At 38.0% G+C, this 13,547-nt stretch overlaps 1 protein-coding gene across 1 annotated transcript in view; it reads right to left on the bottom strand.

Moving 5' to 3' along the window:
- Positions 1-13,547, bottom strand: part of GHR (growth hormone receptor) — a 111,058-nt gene that overhangs the window by 39,900 nt on the left and 57,611 nt on the right. The gene's annotated exons all lie outside the window — the stretch shown is intronic.

The following is a 13,547-nucleotide window of genomic DNA, read 5'->3' on the forward strand; positions in this document are numbered from 1 at the left end:
AAAAAAAAACCTCCATACAAAACAGAGGAGAAAAAAGTAATAATAAGCTTGTGAAATTGCATAATGTACCCTGTACAAAGGGACAGACAAAACTAAACCAAAACGAACCCTAGAAATGTGACTACCCTATGGAGATGTGGCAGGGGGTGCTGTTCACTGGACTATGGTGGAGGATTATTGGTGCTTAAATAGTGGTTGTGGTGATAACATACATCTGAAGAGGTGTAAACTTATACTTCAAATCATAGCCAATGCTGTAAAACCAATGTTACCCCAGTAAAAATGATACCACTTAAAAAATTCTATTACATAAAGTAAATGAGAACTACAGAACAAATTATTATAGATAACTTGTTAGTAATTCATTTTATTGGAGATTAGTTTTTAAAAGATGACAAGTGAAAAATAAATTATTTTCTAACCAAAAACCCTCACCATTTAGCATCACTTACAGTAACAATTGTTTTACCTAAAAGTCATTAGTAGAAACTAAAACTCATGTGTAAAAGTACAGTTGGCTATTTTCAAGTTTCAAAAATAAATAATTAAAAGGCATAATGATAACTTTACAGTGGAAAAACCTGGCAGGTAATACTTCAATTGAATGTTCGATTTCATTGATAATGGAATAATTTGGCATCATATATATACCTCAGGATCCTGGGAATAACACAGCCCCAATTCTCTGGGTTTTCTGCCAGAAGTTTATAACTTAGATCTAGTCATGAGAAAATGTCAACAGACCCAAAATGAAAGACATTCTACAAAATAAGCAGCCAGTACTCTGGTAAGCTGTTAAGGCTGTAGGAGATAAAGAAAAACTGTGTTGAGCTAAAGGAGACAACAGAGACACGATAGTCAAACACTATAAGTAATCCTCTTCACCTGTGTCTCAGACCAGAAAAGAATGTTAGTGGCAAAATGGAGTAAAATTTACAGATTAATCACACAAAAAAATCAATTACACAACTAGATAAGAATTGATGGTTCCTGTGAAGCCATCACAAAGATTAAGATAACACATATGCCTGTGTAATTTTCCTGTGTAATTTTCTAACACACTGCATCACGCAAATCTCTCTCCCCACCCAAAGGCAAACATTAATGTTTATGTCAAAATAGACTAGTGTGCGTTTTCTAGGATCTTTTTTTTAAAGATTTATTTATTTGTATATACAGAACTGGGGTACAGGCCAGAGGCTCAGGGGCGGCGAGAGGCTTCACCAGAGACAGAGTGGGGAACAGAACAGGCAGATCTACGAAGTACACTGCTGAGGGGAGCAGCGGGCGGGTCAGGAGAGGTCTGCCACACCATGTGGTCACCTCCGGGGCAGGCGGGAATCGAACTCATGCGGAAGTGGCTTTAGCTTCTCATTGCTGTGCTTTAACCCGCTGCGCCACCAGGGAGGGCCCTCTAGGATTTTTAATCTATGGATTCAAACAGAACATATTTTTTGTTCTGGCTATTTTCATTCAGGCAAATTGAGATTAATTTATGTTGTTGCATGTATCATTTTACCAACACTTTTTATTACCAAGTAGTATTCAATTTTATAAATATAGTAAATGTTCACCTATTTGAAATAGCTTGAGTGTGGTTTCCAATTTGAATTACATTATGTGTTGCGTTATGTCCCCCCTCAAGTTCATATTATTGGATTCCTAATCCCAGAACCCCAGAACATGAACTTCTTTGGAAATAGGATTATTGCAGATGTACTTAGTTAAGTTCAAATGACATACTGGAATAGGATGGATTCCTAATTCGATGACTGGTTTCCTAATAAAAGAAGATGATGTGAAGACAGGGAGAATGACATCTACCACACCTGCAAGCCAATATTTCGTGATGTCTACAAATGCTGTTTTACATCTTCCAAAAAAAAAAAAAAAAGGCTATAAAAAGGTGTTGTGGCACATGGTGATGGGCAAGGGCACCCAAATCAGGATGCCTGGGCATGAGTCATGGCTCCTCACTTCTTGGCTATGTATGCTCTGGGAAATCACTCCGGGCGAGCCTCCTTGTGCCTCAGTCTCTTCATCTAACAGATAAGGTTAACTACCTCGGAGCATTGTTGTGATTTAAAATATGGAAAGTGCTATTTGATGCAGCCCTCTGGAAAATGATCCAGCAATATTTCTGCTAGGTATTTACCCGAAAACAATGAAAACAGACTGAAAAAGCTTATGTGCAGAGCAACAGCATTGACTGTTGCCAAGTCATAGAATGTATACGCAATGGAACAGTACTCAGATTTCAAAAAACATGAAATCGGGTCTTTTGGGACAAAATGGCTAGACCTCGAGGTGATTGTGCTTAATGAAATGTCAAAAAGTAAAAAAACAGTTATCAGATGGTTTCCATTATCTATGGAACATAAATACAAAAAATACTGGCAAAATACAGCAAAAACAAATATTGGTCTTAGTGAAAAATTTACTGGTTACCAGAGGTAACAGGGGGAGGGAGGAAGCAATAAGGAGAACAGGGGAGAGAGCATTTGGCAAGGAGGTTTGGTGGAGGGTGAGTGAAGCCCATGTACATATGGGGGAGTAAAACTGTACCCCCAAAGTTATATAGGCATGTAAATGACTGATAAATAATAAACTATGTAAAGTGCTTAGATCAGCACTTGGTAAACACTATGGAAAGACTATTATTATATTTCCAGGTAGCAAGTCTAATGTGAATGGCTTCAACAATAGAACTGAACACAGCCTGCTTTTTCTTGTTCCTCTCAGTATATAAAGCCCCTACAATTCTGCACCAAACAAGAACCTTGCTAGTGTTTTACAAACAAAAAGAATAACTCAATTTCTTCTTAATGCAATAACCCATTTCTGCTTCTCTGGGAACAGTACTAAAGCTCATTTAGTTTGGGGAAGTCATAGCATAAGAAAAATAGAAGAAATAAAAATGTGGTCTTTACAAGTTGGCACCCATCAGATCTGACATCCATCTGGCACCCTCCCCACAACACTGGAGAGTGTCAACCCCACCACATGCAGACTGTAATTTTGTAAATTCATGTGGTAGCAGTTTCATCACTTTTAAAGACCATGTTTTATTTATTTTTACTGTATTATATTTTGAGTCAACAATGGTTTACAACATTGCATAAGATTTGGGAGTATAGGTTCACACCTCTAAAGATGTTACACCACAACCCCCAAGGTCCACATGACCCTCCACCATAGTCCACTGGGTGCCTTCTCACACTACGCTCCTGAACCTACACCCCTAAATCACAGATGGTGTTGTAAACCAATATTACTTCAATGCAAATGAATAATTAACATTAAATAATAATTCTGTACCTTGGGAAATTTTGAATAAATCTGAATGATTTTACTGTTCAAGGGATTTTCAATTTTTGGAATTAAATTAATTTATGAGCCACATTAAAAAAAAATCAGTTCTATTACTTTACAGTCCCAACCAAACCAATTTCATAACAGAGTGAAAGTTTTTGGAGGAAATAATTTCATTATTTGGAACTGGCTGGTATTAGCATTTTCCTGTCCTTGCTTGCAATTCCCCCAGGCAACTGCAGATTACTGGGGTAGTGAGCATAATGGGTGCATTTAAGTGACACTGTTGCTGTCCATAACATTATCCCTAGTAAACTGATGTGCCCTCTTACATGACTTTGAATAAAACCATCCTGTAGGGAATATGGGGACAAAGAGCCCTCAACAAATTCTAAGGACTTCAGGTTGAGAGAGCATAATGTTCCTTTTCCCACCCACTCCCTGTGTTATTTAATTTTATGCTTCTCATATAGGTGCTCAGTAAATACTCCCAATTCACTAGTAGGCTCAAGGTTGAAACATACCTTTGTAATTTTTTACTTCAACTAAAATTTACATTTCTTAATGGAATGGATCTGGTTTCTCCCCAGGATGGCTGGCTGACCACCAAAGTAAACAGGATTTCCAGAACATTCTGTTTTCCCAGTCTGTCACATTGCTTTATAGCACTCAAACTAAATCCTGGGATTGGGCTATTTTACTTTCAAAATATCTTCAGAAATTACCCCATCATAGCACAGGATCGTGCTTTTTAGATTTAATTATTTTAACCAGTGCTGATAAATCATTTCATCTCCTCTAGTTACTCTGGCTGTTCTTTATGTGTTGAGGAGGTTCCTTATTCAGTGGGAAAGAAAGCCTAGGGAGTAGACCATAATTCTCCAGAAGTCTGTTTTTAAGAGTACTTCAAAGAGAATCATATTTTTCAGCTTTGACTCTTCTAAACTGGGATTTTATAGTATCTGTATTACTTTGCAAAAAATCAAGTGCCCTGTACCTTATCACTTTGTTAATTTCCTTTGTTGAATATTTGTCTTCAACTTATTTTCCTACATTCACTAAGGCATTTTGTTGGTTTGAAATTAATAATTATTTTATAAATACTCCCAATTCCATTGATAAAATTCTAAAGTAGTACCCATGCAAAAATATGCTCAAGGTTCTCAGATCTTGGATTTGGTGTATTTATGTCCTATTTTTCTTTGTTTTAATCACATTCTATGCCACCTACCTTCAAAGCTGAATAGAAAAAGGGAGGGAATCAACATGTTCAATGGTAGAAATTTTCACAAAGGTTTATAAGAAGGTAGTATTTGTCCTTACTTACAGATCAACAAATTGAGACTAACCTTGTACTAACTAACAGTAAGTGGCAACATCAAGTATCCCAAGCAGGCATCTGAGGGCTGCCAGTTTCATTTCAAATACTCTTCTCATTTGAGTGACATTTTAGAAAAATCAATTTGCTTTTTGAATCTCTCAGAAGAATTGTTATTGATTCCAAGAACAAGACATACTGGTCAAGTTTAATAGATGGAATCTTAGGGGCTATAGGTATTGTACGTATTGCAGGTTTTCATGGTTTGGTCATGATATTACAAAATTTGCAAAGTCTGACATAACTAAAATCTGAAGGCAGTTGCCATATAAGCTACCAGTTAGGAATATTTTCCATATTCATTTCCAGTTACTATTTATATCTAGTTTTCCCTTTCCTGCTTAATTTTCTCCTCCTGTTCTTTATTATTTTTATTATTATTATTATTGTATTATTCTTCAATGAGAACAATCACAGACCAAGAGAGTAGGGCAAGTAAGACTAAGCAAGACCTCCATTTTCAGCTCTTTATTAAAAAGGGAGGCTTGAAGTAAGAGAGAAATGAATTCTGGGAAAAAACACAAATAGAGAGGAAGTCAGAAGACAATTCTTTTCCCCTTCATCCTACAGGACACACATCCACATCCACACACACACACACACACAGAGCTGTCCACACAGCTTATTGTCCAAGATTCATTAATTAAGGTATTTTGTTGGCTTGAAATTAATAATTATTTTTTTTTAAGATTTATTTGTGCATACAGAACTGGGGTACAGGCCAAAGGCTCAGGGGTGGCGAGAGACTTCACCAGAGACTGAGTGGGGAGCAGAACAGGCAGATTGACGAAGTACACTGCTGAGGGCAGCAGCGGGCGGGTCAGGAGAGGTCTGCCGCGCCATGTGGTCACCTCCGGGGCAGGCGGGAATCGAACTCATGCGGAAATGGCTTTATCTTCTCAGTGCAGTGCTTTAACCCTCTGCGCCACCAGGGAGGGCCGAAATTAATAATTATTTTATGATAATTGATGTGGATGGCCATACCAGCTTCACCCAAGAGCTTGGCTATGTGACACAAAGTCTCTGCCACTCTTTTTCTGTTTGGAACAACCTACAAGTCCTTAGAACACTTTATGACTAGAGCCCTAAAAATGTGTAAGGGACTTACATATTTTTGTCATACTTGATCCCTGTATACACAAATGTATAAATATTCCAATTTTTTGCATACAGAACTGGGGTACAGGCCAAAGGTGCAGGGGTGGTAAGAGGATTCACCAGAGACAGAGGGGGAAGAAGAACAGGCAGATCAATGAAATACACTACTGAGGGTCAGGAGAGGTCTGCTACACCATGTGGGTCATTTCCCTAGCCAGGGTTCGAATCATACTGAAGTGGCTTTAGCTTCTTAGTGCTGTGCTTTAAGCCACTGTGCCACCAGGGAGGGCCCAAATATTCCAACTTTTTTAAAATCAAGGAAGTTGGTTTCAATAGGGCCACTGCTTTCACAATGTAGGGCAGGAACACTAGGCCAAGTTTTCTCACTATGCTTGTTTCTATTTCTTGTTGCCAGAATCCACCGGTCTTAAAAATAATTTTTTAATGAGAACTTAATACACAATGACTAGCACAAGTTTGAGCTTACATTTCAATGAGCTGACAAATGCACATAAGAAACCATCTCTAACTCTGGACACATTTGTTGTAGAAAAAAGAAATCTTCAGGGAAGTACATAGCTAATTTTTTCTTTCAGTAACTTTAAAACTATATTCAGGAAAACAAGTTCAGGCACTTACTATACATATCTAAGATCCTTGCATGAGGAAATGTGAAAAGCCAGCAACAGGCTGTTTTTGCTAGTTTCTTGTGCTTTTATTTGTGTTTCCTTCAAGTTGGGTGAGCTTCTCTGCTCTGCACTGCACTTGGATATAAGACTTCACTTCAAAGGCATTTTCTTTTGCTGTATTCTGACCCCTGATTCTATCATACTATCAATAGCATACAACAGAACTCTGGGCTAATTAGTCTTATTCACAATGAAAAAGGACCACAACCTCACTTATACTTTGCACAGTGAAGCTCAAAGTTTTAAATAAGAGCCATAATGTTATAATTATACCATTTTTCTCAGCAGTATCATCCACACGCTATAATTACTCTAAGCTAAGGCTATGTTTACCAAGTATTGAAGAGGATGGAGTTGTTTTATTTTAAGTGATTTATTTACCTTCTCTGTTGGTAACAGAAACATATGGTAATGAGGGAATCACATTCAGAGAAACACATTCAAAACAAGAATTTCAGAAACCTAGGAGCCAAAAAAGAATATAAACCCCCTAAACCCCAACATGGGCAAGTATGGGAGACATGATTTCCCAGCTGGTTTCCATAGTGACCCTAATTGGAAGATCTAAGATGGGCAAGATATGGAGGCTAGTGTGAGGTGGCCTCTGGGGAGTTTCTGGGGGGCCCTCACTTAATTTGGCTTGCTGCAGCCATCCCCAGACACTTCAAGTCAATTTGCAAGACTAACATTGTGGTACTAGTTTTCTATTCAGGCTCTAAGCCTATAGGAATGTAACTCACTGAAGCACGTGAAGCTTCTGTCCTGCCAGAATTTTTCATTCGTTCTCAGGACAGATTTCATTCCTATACATGATGGGCCCATTCTAAGCAACCAGTGCACAGCAAGGAAACTATTCTCATGGACCTTAATTAAGTATTTTAAACCTGTCTTTTGCTTATGTTTCTGGACAAATAGCTTTTATTTGTGCTACGTGTGATGTAGACTTATCCCTAGCTATTTGCATGCCAATAGCTCCTCTAGTCAGTGACAGACTGAAAGCTACCCTATAGGTTTTTTTCTGGTGTATGGGCATGAATTCATCTGGCAAAGAGAATGGGAATAAGTGGAATATACTTGGGTTACAAAATGAAATTTTTATTCATTCAGAGTTAAATGGAAATTAAAAGACACTGATATTAAAATTTGAAAATGAAAACAATTTTCACATTTTTGAAATCATTAGTTTTTCAAATCAAAGTAGATGGTACAGGTTTTATCTGGAGTCTATGAGACTTCAATTTCCTTAAAAATATATTATTCAGGGTCCTCCCTGGTGGCTCAGTGGGTTAAAGCACAGCACTAAGAAGCTAAAGCCACTTCAGCATGAGATTGATCCCTGCCTGCCCCAGGGGTGACCCAAATGGCGCATCAGACCTCTCTGGACATGCCCGCTGCTCCCCTAAGCAGTGTACTTCGTTGATCTGCCTGTTCTGTTCCACACTCTGTCTCTGGTGAATCCTCTCACTACCCCTGCACCTCTGGTCTGTACCCCAGTTCTGTATGCACAAATAAATTAAACATATATTATTATTCAAATAAAAGAGAAATGATACCAGATCCAGCATCCTTCCTATCCTTTCTCCCAGCAGAGAAAAGTGGGCTTGAGTAGGAGATAAGCTTTGGCAAGTGGGGTGAGGAGGTGGGTCTGGCATCCCAATGACCAGGCCACCACTACTCTTTGAGTAAGATGAAGAGTGGCAGTAGCAGGAAGATCAATAATAAAACATGTAACACTTATTTCCTATCGACTTTGAGCCAGGAATTTTTCTATCTCATTCATGTGCTATTCACAAAGACTCTCTGAGTCAGGATATCGATATCTCCATTTACAGATGGAGAAGTTGAAGCTTGTATCATACTGGTAGAATGTTGAGTAAACACATACAAGACAACTCCAGGTATCCTGTTCTCCAAACTCTTAAAAATGTCATCACATAGCCTACGACCAACTGAAACCAATAACAAGAGTTTGCCACTATCATTACTGATGGTAATGTCTTATTCTTAGGACATTTTCATCTGCTCAGGAGAGCATTAAAAAAGAAGCATGGCAAGGTGAGACAGATGAGGAAACACATCAACTGCTCTATCTTCTGAAGAACAATTCTATTACTCATCTGTGTTAGTGTTGGACGGTGGGGCAGATGTCCAACTCAGATACCCTGGGATTTTTGCTAATACCCCTCTCTCCACTCCCTTTCTCCATTTGCTTTCAAGTAATTTTGAATCTTAGCATGAGATGCTTATGTAACAAATACTAAATTTCATCCAAGGCCTGTTTAAGTTGTGAGGAAAGAACAGAACATATAAGGCAGATTCATTCCCTGACCTCAAAGAAAAAGTTACAATCTAGAAGGAAGTTGCTAATATACACAAAGCATTTGAGTTTTGTAAAAGGTACACAACCGATTTCAAAACTTTTAGAATTCAGAAAAAGAACTTCATTGCTGTAAAAATTGCTTCCAAGTGTTTCTCCATTTCTCAGGGGTCTGCCTGGGGGAACTTCATGAAGCCAGGTGAGTGCTCCTGAAAATAATTCCTGTCATGATAATCCAACCTGAAGTTTAAAAATTCTGTTTCTTAAGGAATCTTAAAAGAAAAAAAATTATAGGTTGCTTTTCCATGACATATGAAAAAAATCAAAGGCTAGCGCACAGCAGTAAAGACTTGAATGCCACCTGAGAACACCTTGAGGACTTAATAAACATCTGAATCATAAAATCTGTCATGATGCTGTGTGGTTTTAGGTTTATGGATTTTTGACTGCATACAATTTCCTAACAGAAGAGTCTTCTGTTTTTTCTTTCTTCAGTGTAAATTCAGTGGCAGCAGTTTATGAAAGATCTACAAACCAGCAGTCAAGTTTGCACTCAAATTGGAACTGTGTATTATATTGACTCTAACACCTGATAACATTATGTGCTAATGATGACACATCTCAGACAGTCCAGTTGCAAATTATTGCCCTTCCATTCATCATCAGGCATTTATGAATGTTGGCTTTTACTTAATGGAGTACCTTTAATAACGGTGACAATAAACTTGTACATGTCCACACGGATTAGCAGAACTATTCATTCTGACTTGTATTTCAAGAGAATTGATTGTGAAGTGAATTTGTAAAGAGAATCCTGTATCTTCATGAATGCTATCGAAATGAAGTTAATTTTCTATAGGAGACTAAAGGTAATAACCAATACAAACATAATGACAAGATCCATAAAATTACTTTACTATAAAATCATTTTTTTCCCCCTTAACAAAGGGATTGGCACACACTGTTTCTTAAAGGGCCACAGAGTATTCTAGAGTGCGAAGTGTATGGTCTATGCTTCAGTTACTCAATTCTGCCAGTGTGGCCCCCAAACAGCCAGACTGTGAAAAAGACAGGCATGGTTGTCCTGCAATTAAACTACTTAGAAAAACAAGCATTCTGTCTGAGAACCATACTTTATCTGGTTTAAATAGTTAATCTAAAAAGTATTTTATATCACAAATTGTAAATTATCTACAAATCAATTTCCCATATTCTCTATTATAAAAAAACTTTGAAATTTGCATAACTTCTTTTCTAAGCTTTAAGTTCTTTATTTAGGGGGAAAAAATCACCTCTTGATTATTTTTGGTTTCAAGACTATCACTTATTACAGATCATTGCCTCAAGGCACACTAACTTGAGTTTAATGATCCCCATGTTTGAATTCCACAAATCTTTTAATAAATGATGTTTAGTGGACTTTTTCAGTTAATCTGCATGAAAGTCAGAGCACACCTATATAGTAAGTTTTCTTCCTCAATGTACAAACACATGTTATCTGAAAAAACGGTTCACCACAAGTAGGAGCTGGTGTGGACAAAGACCTTTCTAAAATGGCAGATCAGGTATCCTCTTCCTTGAATTTCTGGGCACAGAAGCCAGAACTCTAGCAATCAGAGTTGGTTCTGAAGATGAAACTGCATCAGATCAGAAGGCTACTGTGTCAAAGAATTCAAAGGTCACAACCAACTTAGGGGTGCTTTAACTTTGTAGAGGCACTAAAGGATGTCTGCCACCTTCCGGGGTCACCCAGGCTGAGAGAGTACTTCTCTATTTCATCCTTCATAATGTGTGTTATGCTTAGAAGAGGAACTGTACTGAGAATCTTTATCTAGAATATACACAGGCACAATGGCATTGTTAGGGAGGTGCTGAGTCTTCACTCACAGACGTTTTGCTTTAATATGAACACTTTGAGAGACCCATACCCACTGAAATCTAGCTCTTTTCTTAGTGCCCGGGTTCCAGAAAATAGAATACTTTGAGACGAGTGTTTAGCCAGAGGACACCTGAAAGTACTTGAGGCTGATTCTGATCCTGAGCTGAGAGAAGGACAGATCTCTTGTAAGCTAAGTGGTAAGTAACTACTTACCACTTGCTATGGCTCAGATGAAAGAGGATAAAAAAAGTAAGACCTAATACTTAAGAATTCTTATCTGCCAACAATTATATGAGGAAGCAAGGCTATGTATAAAAAAGTGCTAACACATGTGAAAATAATGGCAGGCCTTATCTGGGGGTTTCAGGCTAGAAAAGATCCCTGCCAACTCTATATTCTGAGGTAAGTGAACACTGTTTGAATTGTCAACATTATGCATTATTTACATATTGTTTTGCTCATCTAGGGCCAGATACAAAGCACTTCTGTGACAATTATCTACTTTCCTCTTATAAGTCTGTTAAGAGATTTAGGAAGGCTGTTTTCTCTGTACCTTTGTTTTTCTGTTATAAAGTGCATATTCTTCCTCCTACTTCAGAGAAATGAGTAAGGGGATAAGTAGTATTTGTAGATGCTTGGTATTATATAGAAATACACTATGTTGTATGAGAGTTGGGAAGGGCTTACCACTAGTTTGGGTGTAAGAGAGCCAACGTAAACAGTGTTTCCTTAAAAAGAATCATATAATCTGTTTACTTACTGAATCAGTTATAAACAGACTGTCAAGAACTCAGTGTCAGCATCCCTTGTCAGGGCAACTTTCTAATGCATGGCCAAAGCTCAAGCTCTTTATTACAAGTAAATGCCACATTCTCATAAGATACCATCTCTACATGGACACAGTCCCTTTATGTTGGGCTTATTTTAGCTTATTGTCAGCTAGCAAGTTTTCAAGGTGGAAACTATCTGATGAAAAAGGACACTTAAAGCTGAGAGGGTCATTTGATTCTTAGGGGGTAGGGATGGGTCACAGGCAAGAAGGGGCTATTATTTCTTTGGCAGCTGAGTGCCTGTACAGCACAGAGATGATGGAGCTTTGTCCTGGACACACACCCTGAGAAGTCCCAACACAAGTCTTGTGACATGGGTCAAATGTTCCATGCAAGGTTTTTAGAAAAGACAAGATTTATAGTCAGGGATGGATGAGAGAAGTTTCTACTTCCTTCCCCCTTCCATCTTTATCCCTTCTCTTTCATAAATGACTGCTGAAGGGTAGGGAGGTGCCCTACGGTAGTCAATGAGTAAAATACTGGGGAACACCTGGTTTCTATTTTTAATTATTTTCTTTCCACATATGTGCAAAATCCAGTTACTCATTCAGTATTTGGCTTGTGCTCAGCATTCAGAGGGTGCTGTGGGTTGCAAGGACTATAAGAAACAGCCCTAAACTGAAGAATAGTGCCATCTATTAATAGGAATAGATGCACACAAGGAGTAGAAACAAATGACAAAACGATAAAAATCTCTGAAAGAGGTTTGAGTACGGGGAATTTCATGCTGGGAATACTTGCTGGAATAAACGAGTCATGAGGAATTACAATAAATACATGGGGTCAGATACCATCCTAATTACTGAAAATATATCAACACTTGCAATACTCACAACTTTGTGAGATAGGTATAATTAGCATCTCTATTTTACAGGTATAAAAACAAAAACCAAGGCATGGAGAGATTACAGACCTGAGGTAAGATCATTACACAGGAAAGAAGCCTTCAAACTTGACTTACACCCAAGGTGTTGTGCCTTTGAGGCTGAGGTCCACAAGTACTGTGCTGTCAATGGCGTTCCTTCAGAGGGAAAAAGGTCTACAGAGATTCCAGGTGGGAGCAAACATCCTCTCGGGGAGGGGACTGTGACAAACTTTGGGTAAAGTGATATTTGAAATAGGTCTAAGGACTAAAATCCATGAAGGATTGTTCTCAATGGGGAGGAAGGGATGGAAATTTTTACAACGGGGTCACTATGAATGGTTATAAAGAAGTAGGAATGCTGGGACATGAACACCAGTGTACAAAGTACACAAGAAGAAAGGGCTAGAAAAGCACTGAGGATCCACGTTTGGGACATCTTCGGCTCTGGGGAGACTGAAGAAGGAACCTGGAAGCAGGGGTAGCATGACTTGGAAAGAGGGAAAACAGGAAGCAGGAAGTGACATTAGGGACCGGGACAGGAGTCATGCTAAGTGACACCGATAAGAGCATGAACAGGCAAATGTTGGCTGCTATATTAAATTTGTTTAAAAAAAAAGTGCTTTTTATTGAAAAGTGAAAAGTAACTTGTGATTATGAAGCAGATGAAATTGTAAAAAAAGGCAAACAATTAATTTGCTGTGTCCATCTCTCATAAAGATCTTTTGAAATGCTTTCAAAACTTAATTCTGAATACAGTGGTTGATATTTGCGTTCAGAAAGCCGTTTTCATAAATCTTGGATTAACTGATGCTCCAAAGAACAGTCAAGGCAACTAACATTTTCCTCTAAGTGGATATTTATTTTGAAGTGAAAATGTCACTGACGACAAAATGTATACTTTCATATTCAGTGAAACTGAGTGACATTTAAAACATGAGGAAAATCCTTTTAGAACGATGTACATCTGAAAATTTTTCTAAGTTATATATTTTGCTTGAATCATCAGCAAATCCTCTAACACTAATCAGTTATACATGAGAAAGAAATTACTGGAAAAGCACTAAGATCGTGCAACCAGAGCACCTAAACTGAGAGGTCTGGCCTCTTTTGGAGTAAAAAACATGTTTTGTGTTTCTTGTGAAGATTCTAATCATCTTCAGCACTCTTCCTAACAATAAA

Source organism: Condylura cristata, unplaced genomic scaffold (genome assembly GCF_000260355.1).
Source record: "Condylura cristata isolate star-nosed mole 26May11 unplaced genomic scaffold, ConCri1.0 scaffold00007, whole genome shotgun sequence".
NCBI lineage: Eukaryota > Metazoa > Chordata > Mammalia > Eulipotyphla > Talpidae > Condylura > Condylura cristata.